At 37.8% G+C, this 14,428-nt stretch overlaps 1 long non-coding RNA gene across 1 annotated transcript; it reads left to right on the forward strand.

Annotated features, from left to right (window-relative positions):
• Positions 1 to 12,344: 12,344 nt before the first annotated feature.
• LOC127806011 (uncharacterized) lies at positions 12,345 to 13,872 on the forward strand. The gene is made up of 2 exons (XR_008024318.1): positions 12,345 to 12,492; positions 13,604 to 13,872. It is a non-coding gene; the product is annotated as an uncharacterized LOC127806011 (long non-coding RNA).
• Positions 13,873 to 14,428: the final 556 nt, after the last annotated feature.

The following is a 14,428-nucleotide window of genomic DNA, read 5'->3' on the forward strand; positions in this document are numbered from 1 at the left end:
AAAATCAACACTAAAGTAAAAACCCAAACAAGAGGATTGCATTTTTTAAAAGTAAACTTGAATAACCACAGCATCGCCTTCCCCAAGCCTTAACCTTCTCACTTGGTCAATGTAATTCCTACAGTCCTTTTCCACAAAAGTCAGGTTCTCATATCCACCAGCCTCAACAACAGCTGAATTATAACTTTTGTGTGATGGAATCCCAGTTATATCATTCACTTCAAGTTGGTGCCTCACATGTTGGCTCAATTGTCTGTTGCATTGATATAACCTAGATTTTAATGGACTAGTTTTATAGTTATGCTCAAAATGGACCATCATTATTTTCCATTTTTCTAAAGCATCTGAGGATGCTGTTATCCTAGCTTTACAACCCAACCTAATGGTTGGTTGAGGCTTCAAAGAGATGCTAGCTTAACTATTTCTTTTCCTTTCTCAGCTACATGCATACCCAAATATATGGGTAAATTACATAAACACTCATCGAAGTTTGCAAATGTAACTAATAACTCACTGAACTTTAAATTGTTACTATTTACTCATTAAACTTTATTTAACGTTAACCATCTATCACTCGTTATAACTCTATTTGACCTTGTAAACGGAAAACGCTGACATGGCTAATAGAGTCCGAAGTGACTAACGAAAAATGCTTATGTGGCTAAAGAAGTTAACATACACTCACTGAACTTTTAAAAATGTTACTACTTACTCACTAAACTTTGGAATAAATTTAACACTCACTCACTTAACTTTAAAAATGTAACTACTTAGTCACTAAACTTTGAATTGTTACTACTTGCCTATTAAATTTTACCTAACAACAACCATCCATCGCCCGTTACATTACCGTCTGATTTAAAACATATTAAAAGTTTCTTGTATCCATTTGAGATCACTTGCTACTCAAATCAAAAGCTAACAACTGAACAAATGATTCAAATTAAAAAGACTTTTAATGCAAACCAAAAGCTAAAAAAATAAAAATAAAAAGAGAGAGATACACTCAAATCATTGGTTCATTTTTTAAAGACTTTTGGTTTGCATTAGATGTCTTTTTAATTTGAATCATTGGTTTAATTGTTAGCTTTTGGTTTGAGAATCAGGTGATTTCAAATGGATATAAGAAACTTTTAATATGTTTTAAATCAGACGATAATGTAATGGGGGACAGATGGTTTTCATTGGGTAAAATTTAGCGAGAAAGTAGTAACAATTCAAAGTTCAGTGACTAAGTAGTTACATTTTAAAAGTTAAGTGAGTGAGTATTAAATTTATTCCAAAGTTTAGTGAGTAAGTAATAACATTTTTAAAAGTTCAATGAGTGTATATTAACTTCTTTAGCCACGTAAGCATTTTTCGTTAGCCACTTCAGATTCCGTTAGCCACATCAGCTTTTTTCGTTTGCAAGGTTAAACGAAGTTATAACAGATGATGGATGGTTAACGTTGAATAAAGTTTAGTGAGTAAATAGTAACAATTTAAAGTTCGATGAGTTATTAGTTACATTTGCAAAGTTCGGTGAGTGTTTATATAATTTACCCCAAAATATATTACCACCCCATCATCACCCTTCTTCGAATTCCTTCTTTTAACAGGAAAACCCGCATAGTATGCATATCTTTTGTAAAATTCAAAAACTTCATTCTCGTTATCGAACACCATTCCAACCTTAGGGATAAGCTCACCGTCATCATTTAATGCACCATACTCATTATGTTTGATAATTTCCTCATTGTCAACGTAATTTTCATCATTCTCTTCGATTGATTCCGCAAGCCATGTGGGTCTTCCTGTTCAAAGAAGGTACAATTATATTAGAATATAGTTTTGTTAAAAGAAGGAACAATATTCAACAGCATTCTGTTTTTCTTGTAAAATAAGGTAAGTAAGCAAAAACAAGAAAACATAATACAATATGCATAAAAATCTGTAAAGCTCAAGGGTAAGTAAATACGATTTTGATGATAACAAAAATATTTTTATTATATAAATGTATTTCTTTCTCATAAAAAAAAATATTTGAATTAAAAGTGGGCTCAAAGAGTAAATTTATTTTGAATTAAAGATGGATTGTCTTTAGACATGTTTCTTTATTTTGATCATTTATGTCTCAAAAGTTTATGTTTGAATTTTTATTTGTTGATAAATGCATTTCTTATTTATGCAAAAATTATATTTATTTTGAATTAAAAGAGAATTGCTTTTAAACATGTTTTTTCTTTCTCATACAAAAAATAAATTTATTTAGAATTAAAGATAATTGGTTTTAAACATGTTTTCTCTTACTCATGCAAAAAGTAAATTTATTTTGAATTAAAAGAGAATTCTTTTTAGACATGTTTTCTTGTTTTAATCATTTATGTCTCAAAAGGTTACATTTGAAATTTCAAATTTTGATTTAAAGGAGAATTATTTTTAGACATGTTTTCTCTTACTCATGCAAAAAGTAAATTTATTTTGAATTAAAGAAGAAATGTTTTTCGACATGTTTTCTTGTTTTAATCATTCATGTCTCAAAAGCTTATATTTGAATTTTCAAATTTTGATTTCTCATACAAAAAGTAAATTTATGTTGAATTAAAGGTGAGACATGTTTTCTTATTGTTTGAGAAAGGCTAAACATTTTTTGAATTTCAAATTTTATATTAACATTTTATTTAATGGCTAGTGTGTTTCGAAGATGTATATATATAGAGTAAGTATGAAGGCTCAAGGTAGAACAAACTTGATAGAGCATTCAAACAAGAGTGAGAAGGTTCGAAGTGCTAGAAGTGTGCTGTCTAATGGAATTCTCAATCGTTGGTGACTTGTTTGTAATTGTCTCTGGTTATAAGTTTATTATTTTTACTCACTTGTTGTGTAAGAGGATTGTATTTGCTAGTAGTGTGCTAGTAGTTCTTGCTTAGGTAAGGGATTATATGTTGGTTCTAACTCTAATTAAAAGCTAGTGTTGATTCTCCCTAGTAGAACCTCAAGCTAAGTCTTGAGAGAGAGGATTAGGGTCTTTAAAGCCGAACCTCTATAAATTTCTCTTGTTTTATGTGGTTGTGTGATTTTACTAATTTCAATCCTATTGCAATCACCACATATTAAGATCACAAATTTAAGAGTTTTCAAAAAAGCTAAAATTATTAATTTTTGAAAAACCCAATTCACCCCTTCTTGGGTATTTTTCTGGGCAACAAAATCTAAGTCCGCTTGGCAGACTTGAATAACTGTTAAGTCCACCCGGCAAAATATAAATAGTTGTTAAGTCTGCCTGGCGGACTTTAATATTATTTAAATCCGTTGGGCAGACTTAACAGTTATTTAAGTCCGTCAGGCGATCTTTAATATTTGTTAAGCGGGCCCACCCGACCTTCATCACCAAAAATGGTTTCCTACTACATTGAAATGTAATCTGCAATAAAATTTGAAAAACACACAAGTTACACATACCCACTACAAAAAAAAAAAAAATTGATTTTTAGCGGCAGTTTTTTTTTTGCATTTAGCGGTGGTTTTAACCGCCTCAAAGTGATTTAGCGACTGTAACACCTAGGATTTTTATAGGAGTAATCTTTTTTAAAGAAGATAAGATGGATTCAGGATTCAAGAAGGAAAAGGTATATTTCGGGCAAAATATAATACGTTTTAGGAGATTTCGGGCAAAAGTGTAATTTCTCAAAAATAATTGGAGATCATTTTGGAGTCAAGAATGGTACCCAAAGGTGCAAGGAGCATTACAAAAATCCTTAGGAATGGAAGGATAGCATTTTGAGGGCCAAAAATGGGATTTCCAAAAGTTACAAAGGGTAAAAGTGCAATTTATGAAAATTTTGAGGGACTAAAATGCAACGAATCCCCCGCGCCCATCTGGCATTGCCAAAATAGGTGTTGAGGTCAATCTGTCCTTAAGCTTTTGGAAACTTTCCTCACACTTGGCAGTCCATTCAAACTTGACATCTTTGCGAATGAGCTTCGTTATTGACGAGGCTATTTTTCAAAATCCCTTCACGAATCTTCGATAGTAGCCTGCCAATCCTAAAAAGCTTCGCACCTCTGTCACATTCATTGGCTGCTTCCATCCCTTGACAGCCTCATTTTTTGCTGAATCTACCGAGATTCCTTCGGTAGAGATTACGTGTCCGAGAAACACGACTTGGGGAAGCCAGAACTCGCACTTCGAGAACTTAGCATACAACTGGTGTTTCTTGAGAGTTCCTAGCACCACCCTTAAGTGCTCTTCATGATCATTCTCATTTAAGGAATATATCAATATATCATCTATAAACATGATCACGAACTGATCTAGATAGGGTCTGAACACTCTATTCATGAGATCCATAAATGTCGCTGAAGCATTCGTTAACCCAAATGGGATCATGAAATACTCAAAATGGTCGTACCTTGACTGCAAAGATGTTTTCGGAATATCTTCAAGCTTAATCCTTAATTGGTAGTATCCCGACCTTAAGTCAATCTTTGAAAATATCTTCGCTCCTTGCAATTGATCGAACAACTCATCGATTCTCGGAAGTGGGTACTTATTCTTTACCATAGCTTTATTTAACTGACAGTAGTCAATACACATCCTCAAGCTTCCATCCTTCTTCTTTACAAATAGCACTGCCTCGCCCCACGGCGATGTGCTCGGCCTAAGGAATCCCTTATCAGTCAATTCCTGTAGCTGGCTTCGTAATTCCCTCATTTTTGCCGGGGCCATTCGATATGGAGGAATAGATATCAGTTTAGTTCCTGGTACTAGCTCGACTAAGAACTCGATCTCTCGAGGTGGTGGTAGTCCTGGTAGATCTTCTGGAAATACATCCTCATACTCTCGTACTATTCGCACCTCCTTGAGCTTTGGTACCTCTTTCTCTTCCAAACGAGCATAGGCTATACATCCATGAGATCCCTGGCTTATCAACTTTTCTGCCTTCCTGGCCGAAATCATTTTTCCATTCCTAGGGTCACCCTGTCCCCGAAATTTGACCCACTCCCCTTCGGGTTTCTATATGGTCATTACCTTTCTTCGACAATCTATACTGGCGTCGTATTTGAACAAGAAATCCATTCTTAAGATTATGTCGAAGTCATACTGTAATGACCCGATAATGGGTCAAGATTATTTTGCTATTTTGGTATTATTTTTATGTGTGCTATATTTTGGGCATGAATTGATTTAGAGGATTAAAGAGATGCATGTGTTGTGCAAGTTAAAAATTAAATAAAAGTTGGGATATATCGAATATTCTAAGTCAAAATTTGTGAGCTTGAGTTTAGAAGATAATGGGATTATAGATTGGGTCCTTGTGTGTGTAATATATGTGTATCTTGCATTTAATTAAATCAATAACAAAAATGGAAGAAAGGATGTGTGGGGAATTTACTTATTTGTGTAAGGGAAAATTGTGGAAAGAAGAGAAGTATATAAGGGTGCCTTAGTGTGAGATCTCTTCATTTTCCTCTTCCTCCGTTCTTCTCTTCTCCTTGTTCTCTTCAATCCCTAGTTTCTTCTTCTTCAAATTGGTGCTTCACAAGGGGTTTTGGTGGCTGATTTTAGAGGGCTTTCGGTTGGAATTGGAGGCTTGGTTCGTGGCTTCCTTCCTTCTCTCAAATCATCCATTAATCAAGGCAAGTTCCTTCTTCTTCTCCTTCTTTGTTTGTGCAAGACCCACTTTCTTCTTTCCTTATTTCTTTGTAAATCCATCTCCTTTTCCTTGGAGATGTATATTAGAATCTTTTGGTGGCTTTTTTGGCCTTGAATCACGTATCTTCTAAGTTTTGTGTTCTTGTAAATCTTAATTTTCGGATCTCTTAATTTTCGGCCAGATCTGCGCATGCTATACTCTTAAAGGTATAATTTTTTGTGGTTATATCCGATTCGAGATCCGTTTGTTTCTGTATGAACTAGACTTGATAGGTTTCGTTTTGATATATATATCGAATCATTTGGCTTAGAATTGAACCTGGAGTGGCCTTGTTAAACTCTGCCAAAACAATCCCGTAAGTCACTGTAGCACGCAGTTTACAATGTTTCAGTTTTCAGGGTATAACTTCTTGTGGTTATATCCGATTCGCAATCCGTTTGATGCTATAGAAACTAGACATCATAGGCTTTGATTCGGTATATGAATTGACTTAATTGGAATGATTTCAGCCAGTTATAGCCTCATCAATTTCAGTCTTAAATCTGGAATTTTCTGCTATGATGGAGATGATAATTTTTGCCTATGTTGTCATGTTTAATCTTGTTGGTATCCTTAAATACTTGATGTATTTTATTCAAAAGCCTCAATGGGATTTTGATTCATCCTATATTTTTGTGAAATGATGCATTTTCTTGATTAGGGTGTAGTTCATGCTAGATGTTGGTGTTATCTTGCTTATAACTGGGATTGTATTAATGTGGAAATACCGAAGTATTGCATGATATATGCACATATATATTGGCGCACTTATTATTTTGCACTTTGAATTTATTGTGTGGGGAAAGGATATCCAAAGCAAGCTTGGAAGGCATTTGCCTGTCCGTGGGAGCCTTGGCTCATAATGCTCGTCTGGTTTAAAGCCAGAGTGAGGGTGGACAATGGTTCACATTATATTTGTTTATACATATGGATATATGGTTGTGACACAAAAATTCATATTTGATGCCATATTTCTATTTTATATTCGATCAACCATTCCTTTTGTATATACTTGCTGGGCCTTATGGTTCATTTTGTTACTCCACATCATTTCAGATAAAGGTAAAGCTAAAGAGGGAGCCGGGCCTAGTGGTGTATGAGTTCAAGGGATAGGTTGTTTACAGAGTCGTTCCAGCCAGAAGATCTTTGGGAGTTGGTTTTTAGGGCTTGCGGAGTGGAGTTGTTTTGTTATTACATATTTATATTGCCATTTTTATTTCGTTGTATGGGCAGCTAAGCCCTAACTGGATTTATGTAGTGAGTATTATGGTTTGTATGTACCATGTGAGCATGGTTAAAATAAATGGGATATGCGTGGTTGTTTATGTTTTAGTTATTCTATACCCTTCATTTCATGACCTCCTCACGGATCTCCTATGCTAGCGGGTGCTCCAGGTGGTGGGCCGTGACAGTTTGGTATCAGAGCGAGGTTGGGACGAAGGGAGACTTTGTACACATAAGCGTGTTGGGTAGAGATAGGGGTCTACCTTATTTATATATATTTTGCGAGCTTACATTGGAAATTTGAAATTTGATGTTATCGGTGTAGGAAAATGAGCACTCGGAGTAGAGGTCGTGGTCGATCTATACCTACACCTGCACCTATACCCTCAGCATCAACTCAATCTCTAGGGGAGCCTAGTGGGAATTGGCATCAGGAGATGGCCGAGTTGAGAGGGACTATGCTAGGGATGCAGAGGGCGATAGAAATGCTTACTGTTGATCGTGTGGGGCAGGAGCAGGTACATCAAAAGGCCGTGGAAAATCCAGTTGAACAAAATATAGGCCAAACCCCTAATCCTGAGGTTCATGGAGTGGACAATAATAGTGGAGGTCAATTGCTCAAGAACTTTATGGCTCTTCGACCCCCAGTATTCAGTGGATGGACAAATGTTACAGTTGCAGAGAAGTGGATGAAGTCGATTAAGAAACACCTTCGAACTATAAGGTGTGCAGATGCTCAGAAGGTACAGTTTGCAACTTTTCTATTGACAGGTGATGCCAAAAGATGGTGGGAGATTGCCAGTCAAAGACTTAATAATAGAGAGCCATCTTGGGTGGAATTTCAGGAGATGTTCAATGAGACCTTCTTTCCCTAGTGGATGCAAGAGCAGAAGGTATACGAGTTCATTGAGTTAACCCAGGGTAACAAAACTGTGGCCCAGTATGAGGTTGGGTTTATCTCATTAGCCAGGTTTGCTACCGAGTTAGTATTTACTAAGGCTAAGAAGGCAGCAAAATTTCAACGGGGCCTACGTGCAGAGATCCGACATGCATTGGAAGATGCTTTGATCGCTAATTACCCCCTTATCCTTTAGAGGGCTTATATGATTGAGAGAGATAGAATTGAGATGGGGATTGGTCCAGTAGCATCAAAAGGAGCAGAATCCTCGTAGGGTCGAAGCAATGATAAGAAAAGAAGATGGGATGTAAGTTTGGCAAAAAACACCTCAGAAATTCCATCATGTAAGACGTGTGGTAAGAAACATAGGGATCCTTGTCGATTTGCAAAAGGAGGAGTCTGTTACCTTTGTGGACAGACAGGTCATATTCGAAGGGATTGCCCCCAGAGTCCGGACGCAACCTCAACTGGAGACGTAACATGTTATCGTTGTGGTGGGAAGGGTCATAAGTCCAACACATGTTCTACGCCGTCTCAGTATGGAGGGCAGAGACTAGGGAGTCAGGGGCAGAGACCTAATCAGAGATCTATAGTGTCTAAGGGTCAGGGAGTAGCTCCTCAGCCAGCTTTACCATGGGCTCAGCGTCTAGCTATTACCGATAAACCCCATGTTCAGGGGAGAGTCTTTGCACTAACGACAGCAGACGCATAAAAGGGAAATGACACAATTTAAGGTATTCTCTCTCTATATGGCAACGATGTATGTGTACTTTTCGACACGGGGTCTACTCATTCTTTTATTGCACCCCGGGCAGTATGTCACGTATCTACTCCTAGGATTTCATTGCCATATTATTTGATTGTAACTACACCGGGAGACATAGCCTTAGTGGGTAGAGAGATATATAAAAATTGTAAGATCATGGTGCATGATAAGGAGTTACCGGGAGACCTGGTGGTCTTACATATAGAAGATTTTGATTTAATTTTGGGTATGGATTGGCTTTCTCAACACTATGCCAAGGTTGACTGTCATAAGAAAATAATTCAATTTGAGCCACCTCAACAGCCAACTCTAACATATCAGGGAATTAAACCAATGAGCTCTACCCCCATGATATCGGTGATGAAAGCAGAGAGATTAATACGTCATAGTTGTGAAGCATATCTTGCTTTTGTGACCACGGGTATGGGAAGTAAGTCGAAGGTAACGGAGATACCTGTGATTCAGGATTTTCCAGATGTGTTTCCTGAAGAGTTACCGGGGTTGCCGCCTCCAAGAGAAGTTGAGTTTTCAATTGAGTTGATGCCAGGTACTCAACCTATTTCTAAAGCCCCGTACAGGATGGCTCCTAATGAGTTGAAAGAACTAAAGGCCCAGTTGCAGGAGTTGATTGATAAGGGTTTTATCAGACCTAGTGTTTCTCCTTGGGGAGCCCCAGTGTTGTTTGTGAGAAAGAAAGATAGGTCAATGTGACTGTGTATAGACTATCGGCAGCTGAACCAAGTGACCTTAAAAAATAAGTATCCTCTTCCACGTGTGGATGACTTGCTAGATCAGCTACATGGGGCCTCAATCTTCTCTAAAATAGATTTAAAATCAGGCTACCACCAAGTGAAAGTTAGAGAAGAAGATATCCATAAGACAGCTTTTCGTACCCGGTATGGACATTTCGAGTTTGTAGTAATGCCATTTGGATTGACTAATGCTTCGGCAGTATTTATGGATTTGATGAATCGGGTCTTCGGGGAGTATCTTGATTGTTTTGTTATAGTGTTCATTGATGATATTTTGATTTACTCCCCTAGTATTAAAGAGCATGAAACTCATCTCAAAATGGTTCTGCAGCGACTCCGAGAAAAGCCATTGTATGCCAAACTCAGCAAATGTGATTTCTGGCAAGAACAAGTGGGTTTTCTTGGGTATGTAATTTCAGGAGATGGGATTTCAGTGGACCCCGAGAAGATTAAAGCCATAGTGGAATGGACAAGGCCTATTACAGTAACAGGTATTCGAAGTTTCTTGGGTTTGGCTGGCTATTACAGGAGATTCATCGAGGGATTTGCTCGACTCTCCTTGCCCATGACTAAGTTAACAAGGAAAGAAGTAAAATTCGAATGGAATGAAGCCTGTGAAAACAGCTTCCAGGAATTGAAGAAGAGGTTAACCACGACTCTGGTGTTAGCTATTCCAAGGAGCGGAGAGAAGTTCATTATTTATAGTGATGCTTCACATGCAGGATTGGGGTGTGTATTAATGCAGGATGGACGCGTAAATGCCTATGCCTCAAGACAATTAAAGAAGCATGAGTTGAACTATCCCACTCACGACCTGGAGTTAGCAGCATTTGTTTTTGCTCTAAAAATGTGGAGGCATTACTTATATGGTGAGAAGGTGGAAATCTACACGGATCATAAAAGTTTGAAATATCTTCTCTCCCAGAAAGAATTGTATTTGAGACAACGATGGTGGGTGGAGTTATTCAAGGACTATGATTGTGAAATTCTTTACCATCCGGGAAAGACCAATGTGGTGGCTGATGCATTAAGTCGTTGTGGGGCGGCAATGGTGAAAATGATGGTCCATGAATGGAGGCTATTAGAGCATATGAGGGAATTATCCATTTCTTTCTCAGAAGAGAGACAGGTGATGAGTTGTGCATACTTGAAGGTACAGTCTAAACTAATTAACCAGATTCGAGTTCAACAACCCAATGATGTGAAGTTGGCTCAGATTTTGGTAGAAATTAGGAAATTTACTCTAGGTTATAATCAAAGGGACGACGGCTTGTTATTATTTCAAGGAAGGATTTGTGTACCAGCAGATGAGGGCATAAGGCAGGAAATTCTATCTAAGGCTCACAAGGCATGATACACTATTCATCCGGGCATAACAAAGATGTATCAAGATCTTCGCCATCAATTCTGGTGGGAAGGTATGAAGAGAGATGTGGTAAAATATGTTTCCCGATGTTTAGTGTGCCAACGAGTAAAAGCAGAACATCAGAAACCAGCCGATCTGTTACAACCATTGCCAATCCCAGAATGGAAGTGGGATCACATCTATATGGATTTTGTGATGAGTCTACCTAAAACGGTGAGGGGATATGATGCTATATGGGTGATTGTAGATAGACTGACGAAATCAGCCCACTTCTTACCTATTAAGAAGACTTCTCCTTTAAATCGATTAGCAAAACTGTATATTGAAGAAATTGTACGATTGCACGGTGTTCCGACAAGTATTGTATTAGATTGAGACCCTCGATTTACGTCACATTTTTGGGGAGCTTTACAAGATGCCCTAGGATCTAAATTGAAGTTCAGTACTGCATTTCATCCACATACTGACGGACAGACTGAGAGAACCATTCAGACCTTGGAAGACATGTTGAGGGCATGTGTATTAGACTTTGGTGGCAGTTGGGATGATCATTTACCCTTGGTGGAATTCGCTTATAACAATAGTTACCACTCCAGTATTGGAATGCCACCTTATGAGGCACTATATGGCAGGCCATGTAAGTCGCCAGTGTGTTGGGAAGATATGGGTGATAGAGCGTTGTTGGGACCAGAAATTATTGAGCAAACTGCGAAAAAGATTCAGACCATTAGAGCTCGAATGAAAATGACTCAGGATCGACAGAAAAGCTATGCAGACAAACGATGACGTAACTTAGAATTTGCAGTAGGGGATCATGTACTGTTGAGAGTGATGCCCGTAAAGGGGGGTGCGTAGATTTGGCATTTCAGGGAAAGTCAGTCCCCAGTACATTGGCCCATTTGAGATATTGGAACGAGTAGGGTCCTTGGCCTATCGCCTAGCCTTACCTCCCCAGTTAGCCGATGTTCACGATGTTTTTCATGTGTCGATGCTGAGGAAATATGTGCCGGACCCTCAGCATATTATTGATTATCAAATGATTGAGGTTAGGGAGGATGTGTCCTATGAGGAATTACCCATTTGTGTTGTGGAACGAAAAGAAAAAGTGTTGAGAAATAAAACGATCCCTTTGGTGAAAGTTCAGTGGCAACGTTATTCGTTGGAAGAGGCTACATGGGAACGAGAGGAAGAAATGAGGCACTTATACCCCCAGTTATTTGATTAGTCAGGTATGAATTTGGAGGACCAAATTCTTATAAGGGGGGGGGGGGAGAACTGTAACGACCCGATAATGGGTCAAGATTATTTTGCTATTTTGGTATTATTTTTATGTGTGCTATATTTTGGGCATGAATTGATTTAGAGGATTAAAGAGATGCATGTGTTGTGCAAGTTAAAAATTAAATAAAAGTTGGGGTATATTAAACATTCTAAGTCAAAATTTGTGAGCTTGAGTTTAGAAGATAATGGGATTATAGATTGGGTCCTTGTGTGTGTAATATATGTGTATCTTGCATTTAATTAAATCAATAACAAAAATGGAAGAAAGGATGTGTGGGGAATTTACTTATTTGTGTAAGGGCAAAATGTGGAAGGAAGAGAAGTATATAAGGGTGCCTTAGTGTGAGATCTCTTCATTTCCCTCTTCCTCCGTTCTCCTCTTCTCCTTGTTCTCTTCAATCCCTAGTTTCTTCTTCTTCAAATTGGTGCTTCACAAGGGGTTTTGGTGGCTGATTTTAGAGGGCTTTCGATTGGAATTGGAGGCTTGGTTCGTGGCTGCCTTCCTTCTCTCAAATCATCCATTAATCAAGGTAAGTTCCTTCTTCTTCTCCTTTTTTGTTTGTGCAAGATCCACTTTCTTCTTTCCTTATTTCTTTGTAAATCCATCTCCTTTTCCTTGGAGATGTATATCAGAATCTTTTGGTGGCTTTGTTGGCCTTGAATCACGTATCTTCTAAGTTTTGTGTTCTTGTAAATCTTAATTTTCGGATCTCTTAATTTTCGGCCAAATCTGCGCATGCTATACTCTTAAGGGTATAACTTTTGTGGTTATATCCGATTCGAGATCCGTTTGTTTCTGTATGAACTAGACTTGATATGCTTCGTTTTGATATATATATTGAATCATTTGGCTTATAATTGAACCTGGAGTGGCCTTGTTAAACTCTGCCAAAACAATCCCATAAGTCACTGTAGCACACAGTTTACCATGTTTCAGTTTTTAGGGTATAACTTCTTGTGGTTATATCCGATTCACAATCCATTTGATGCCATAGAAACTAGACATCATAGGATTCGATTCGGTATATGAATTGACTTAATTGGAATGATTTCAGCCAGTTATAGCCTCATCAATTTCAGTCTTAAATCTGGAATTTTCTACTATGATGGAGATGATAATTTTTGCCTAAGTTGTCATGTTTAATCTTGTTGGTATCCTTAAATACTTGATGTATTTTATTCAAAAGACTCAATAGGATTTTGATTCATCCTATATTTTTGTGAAATGATGCATTTTCTTGATTAGGGTGCAGTTCATACAAGATGTTGGTGTTGTCTTGCTTATAACTTGGATTGTATTAATGTGGAAATACCGAAGTATTGCATGATATATGCACATATATATTGGCGCACTTATTATTTTGCACTTTGAATTTATTGTGTGGGGAAAGGATATCCAAAGCAAGCTTGGAAGGCATTTGCCTGTCCGTGGGAGCCTTGGCTCATAATGCTCGTCTGGTTTAAAGCCAGAGTGAGGGTGGACAATGGTTCACATTATATTTGTTTATACATATAGATATATGGTTGTGACACAAAAATTCATATTTGATAACATATTTCTATTTTATATTTGATCAGCCATTCCTTTTGTATATACTTGTTGGGCTTTGTGGCTCATTTTGTTACTCCACATCATTTCAGATAAAGGTAAAGCTAAAGAGGGAGCCGGGCCTAGTGGTGTATGAGTTCAAGGGATAGATTATTTACAGAGTCCTTCCAGCCAGAAGATCTTTGGGAGTTGGTTTTTAGGGCTTGCGGACTGGAGTTGTTTTGTTGTTACATATTTATATTGTCATTTTTATTTTGTTGTATGGGCAGCTAAGCCCTAACCGGATTTATGTAGTGAGTATTATAGTGTGTATGTACCATGTGAGCATGGTTAAAATAAATGGGATATGCGTGGTTGTTTATGTTTTAGTTGTTCTATACCCTTCATTTCATGACCTCCTCACAGATCTCCTATGCTAGCAGGTGGTGGGCCGTGACACATACACTTCTAGCAAAATTAGATCAACTTGAAATCGAGCATCACTTAAACTAATTTCGCATTCTTCTATCACCTTTGAGGACCTTGTACTTTTACCCATGGGCGTCGAAATTATTATCGGAGATTCTATAAGTTTAGTCTCTACCCCTAAATTTGTAGCCAAAGCATATGACATAAATGAATGTGTTGACCCAGGGTCTATCAATTCATGAACAGGGGTATCCAATATGAAGAGCGTACCTTGCACGACTGCCGGATTTGTCCCCACATCTTCCTTGGTGAGGTTGTAGACACGTCCCTGACGAGTCCCACGAGCCTTTCCTGCCTTTTCAGTTAGCCCATCTGCTTGTCCAAGTCTTGGCTTCTTCGGGAAATTACTTGAATAGTGCCCTGGTTGATTGCACTGGAAACACACCACCTTCGACAGGTCTTTAACTGGAGGTGTTTCCTTTCTCTTGTGGCAATCCCTACTTGTGTTC

The sequence above is a fragment of the Diospyros lotus genome, chromosome 7, assembly GCF_014633365.1.
Source record: "Diospyros lotus cultivar Yz01 chromosome 7, ASM1463336v1, whole genome shotgun sequence".
Taxonomy (NCBI): domain Eukaryota; kingdom Viridiplantae; phylum Streptophyta; class Magnoliopsida; order Ericales; family Ebenaceae; genus Diospyros; species Diospyros lotus.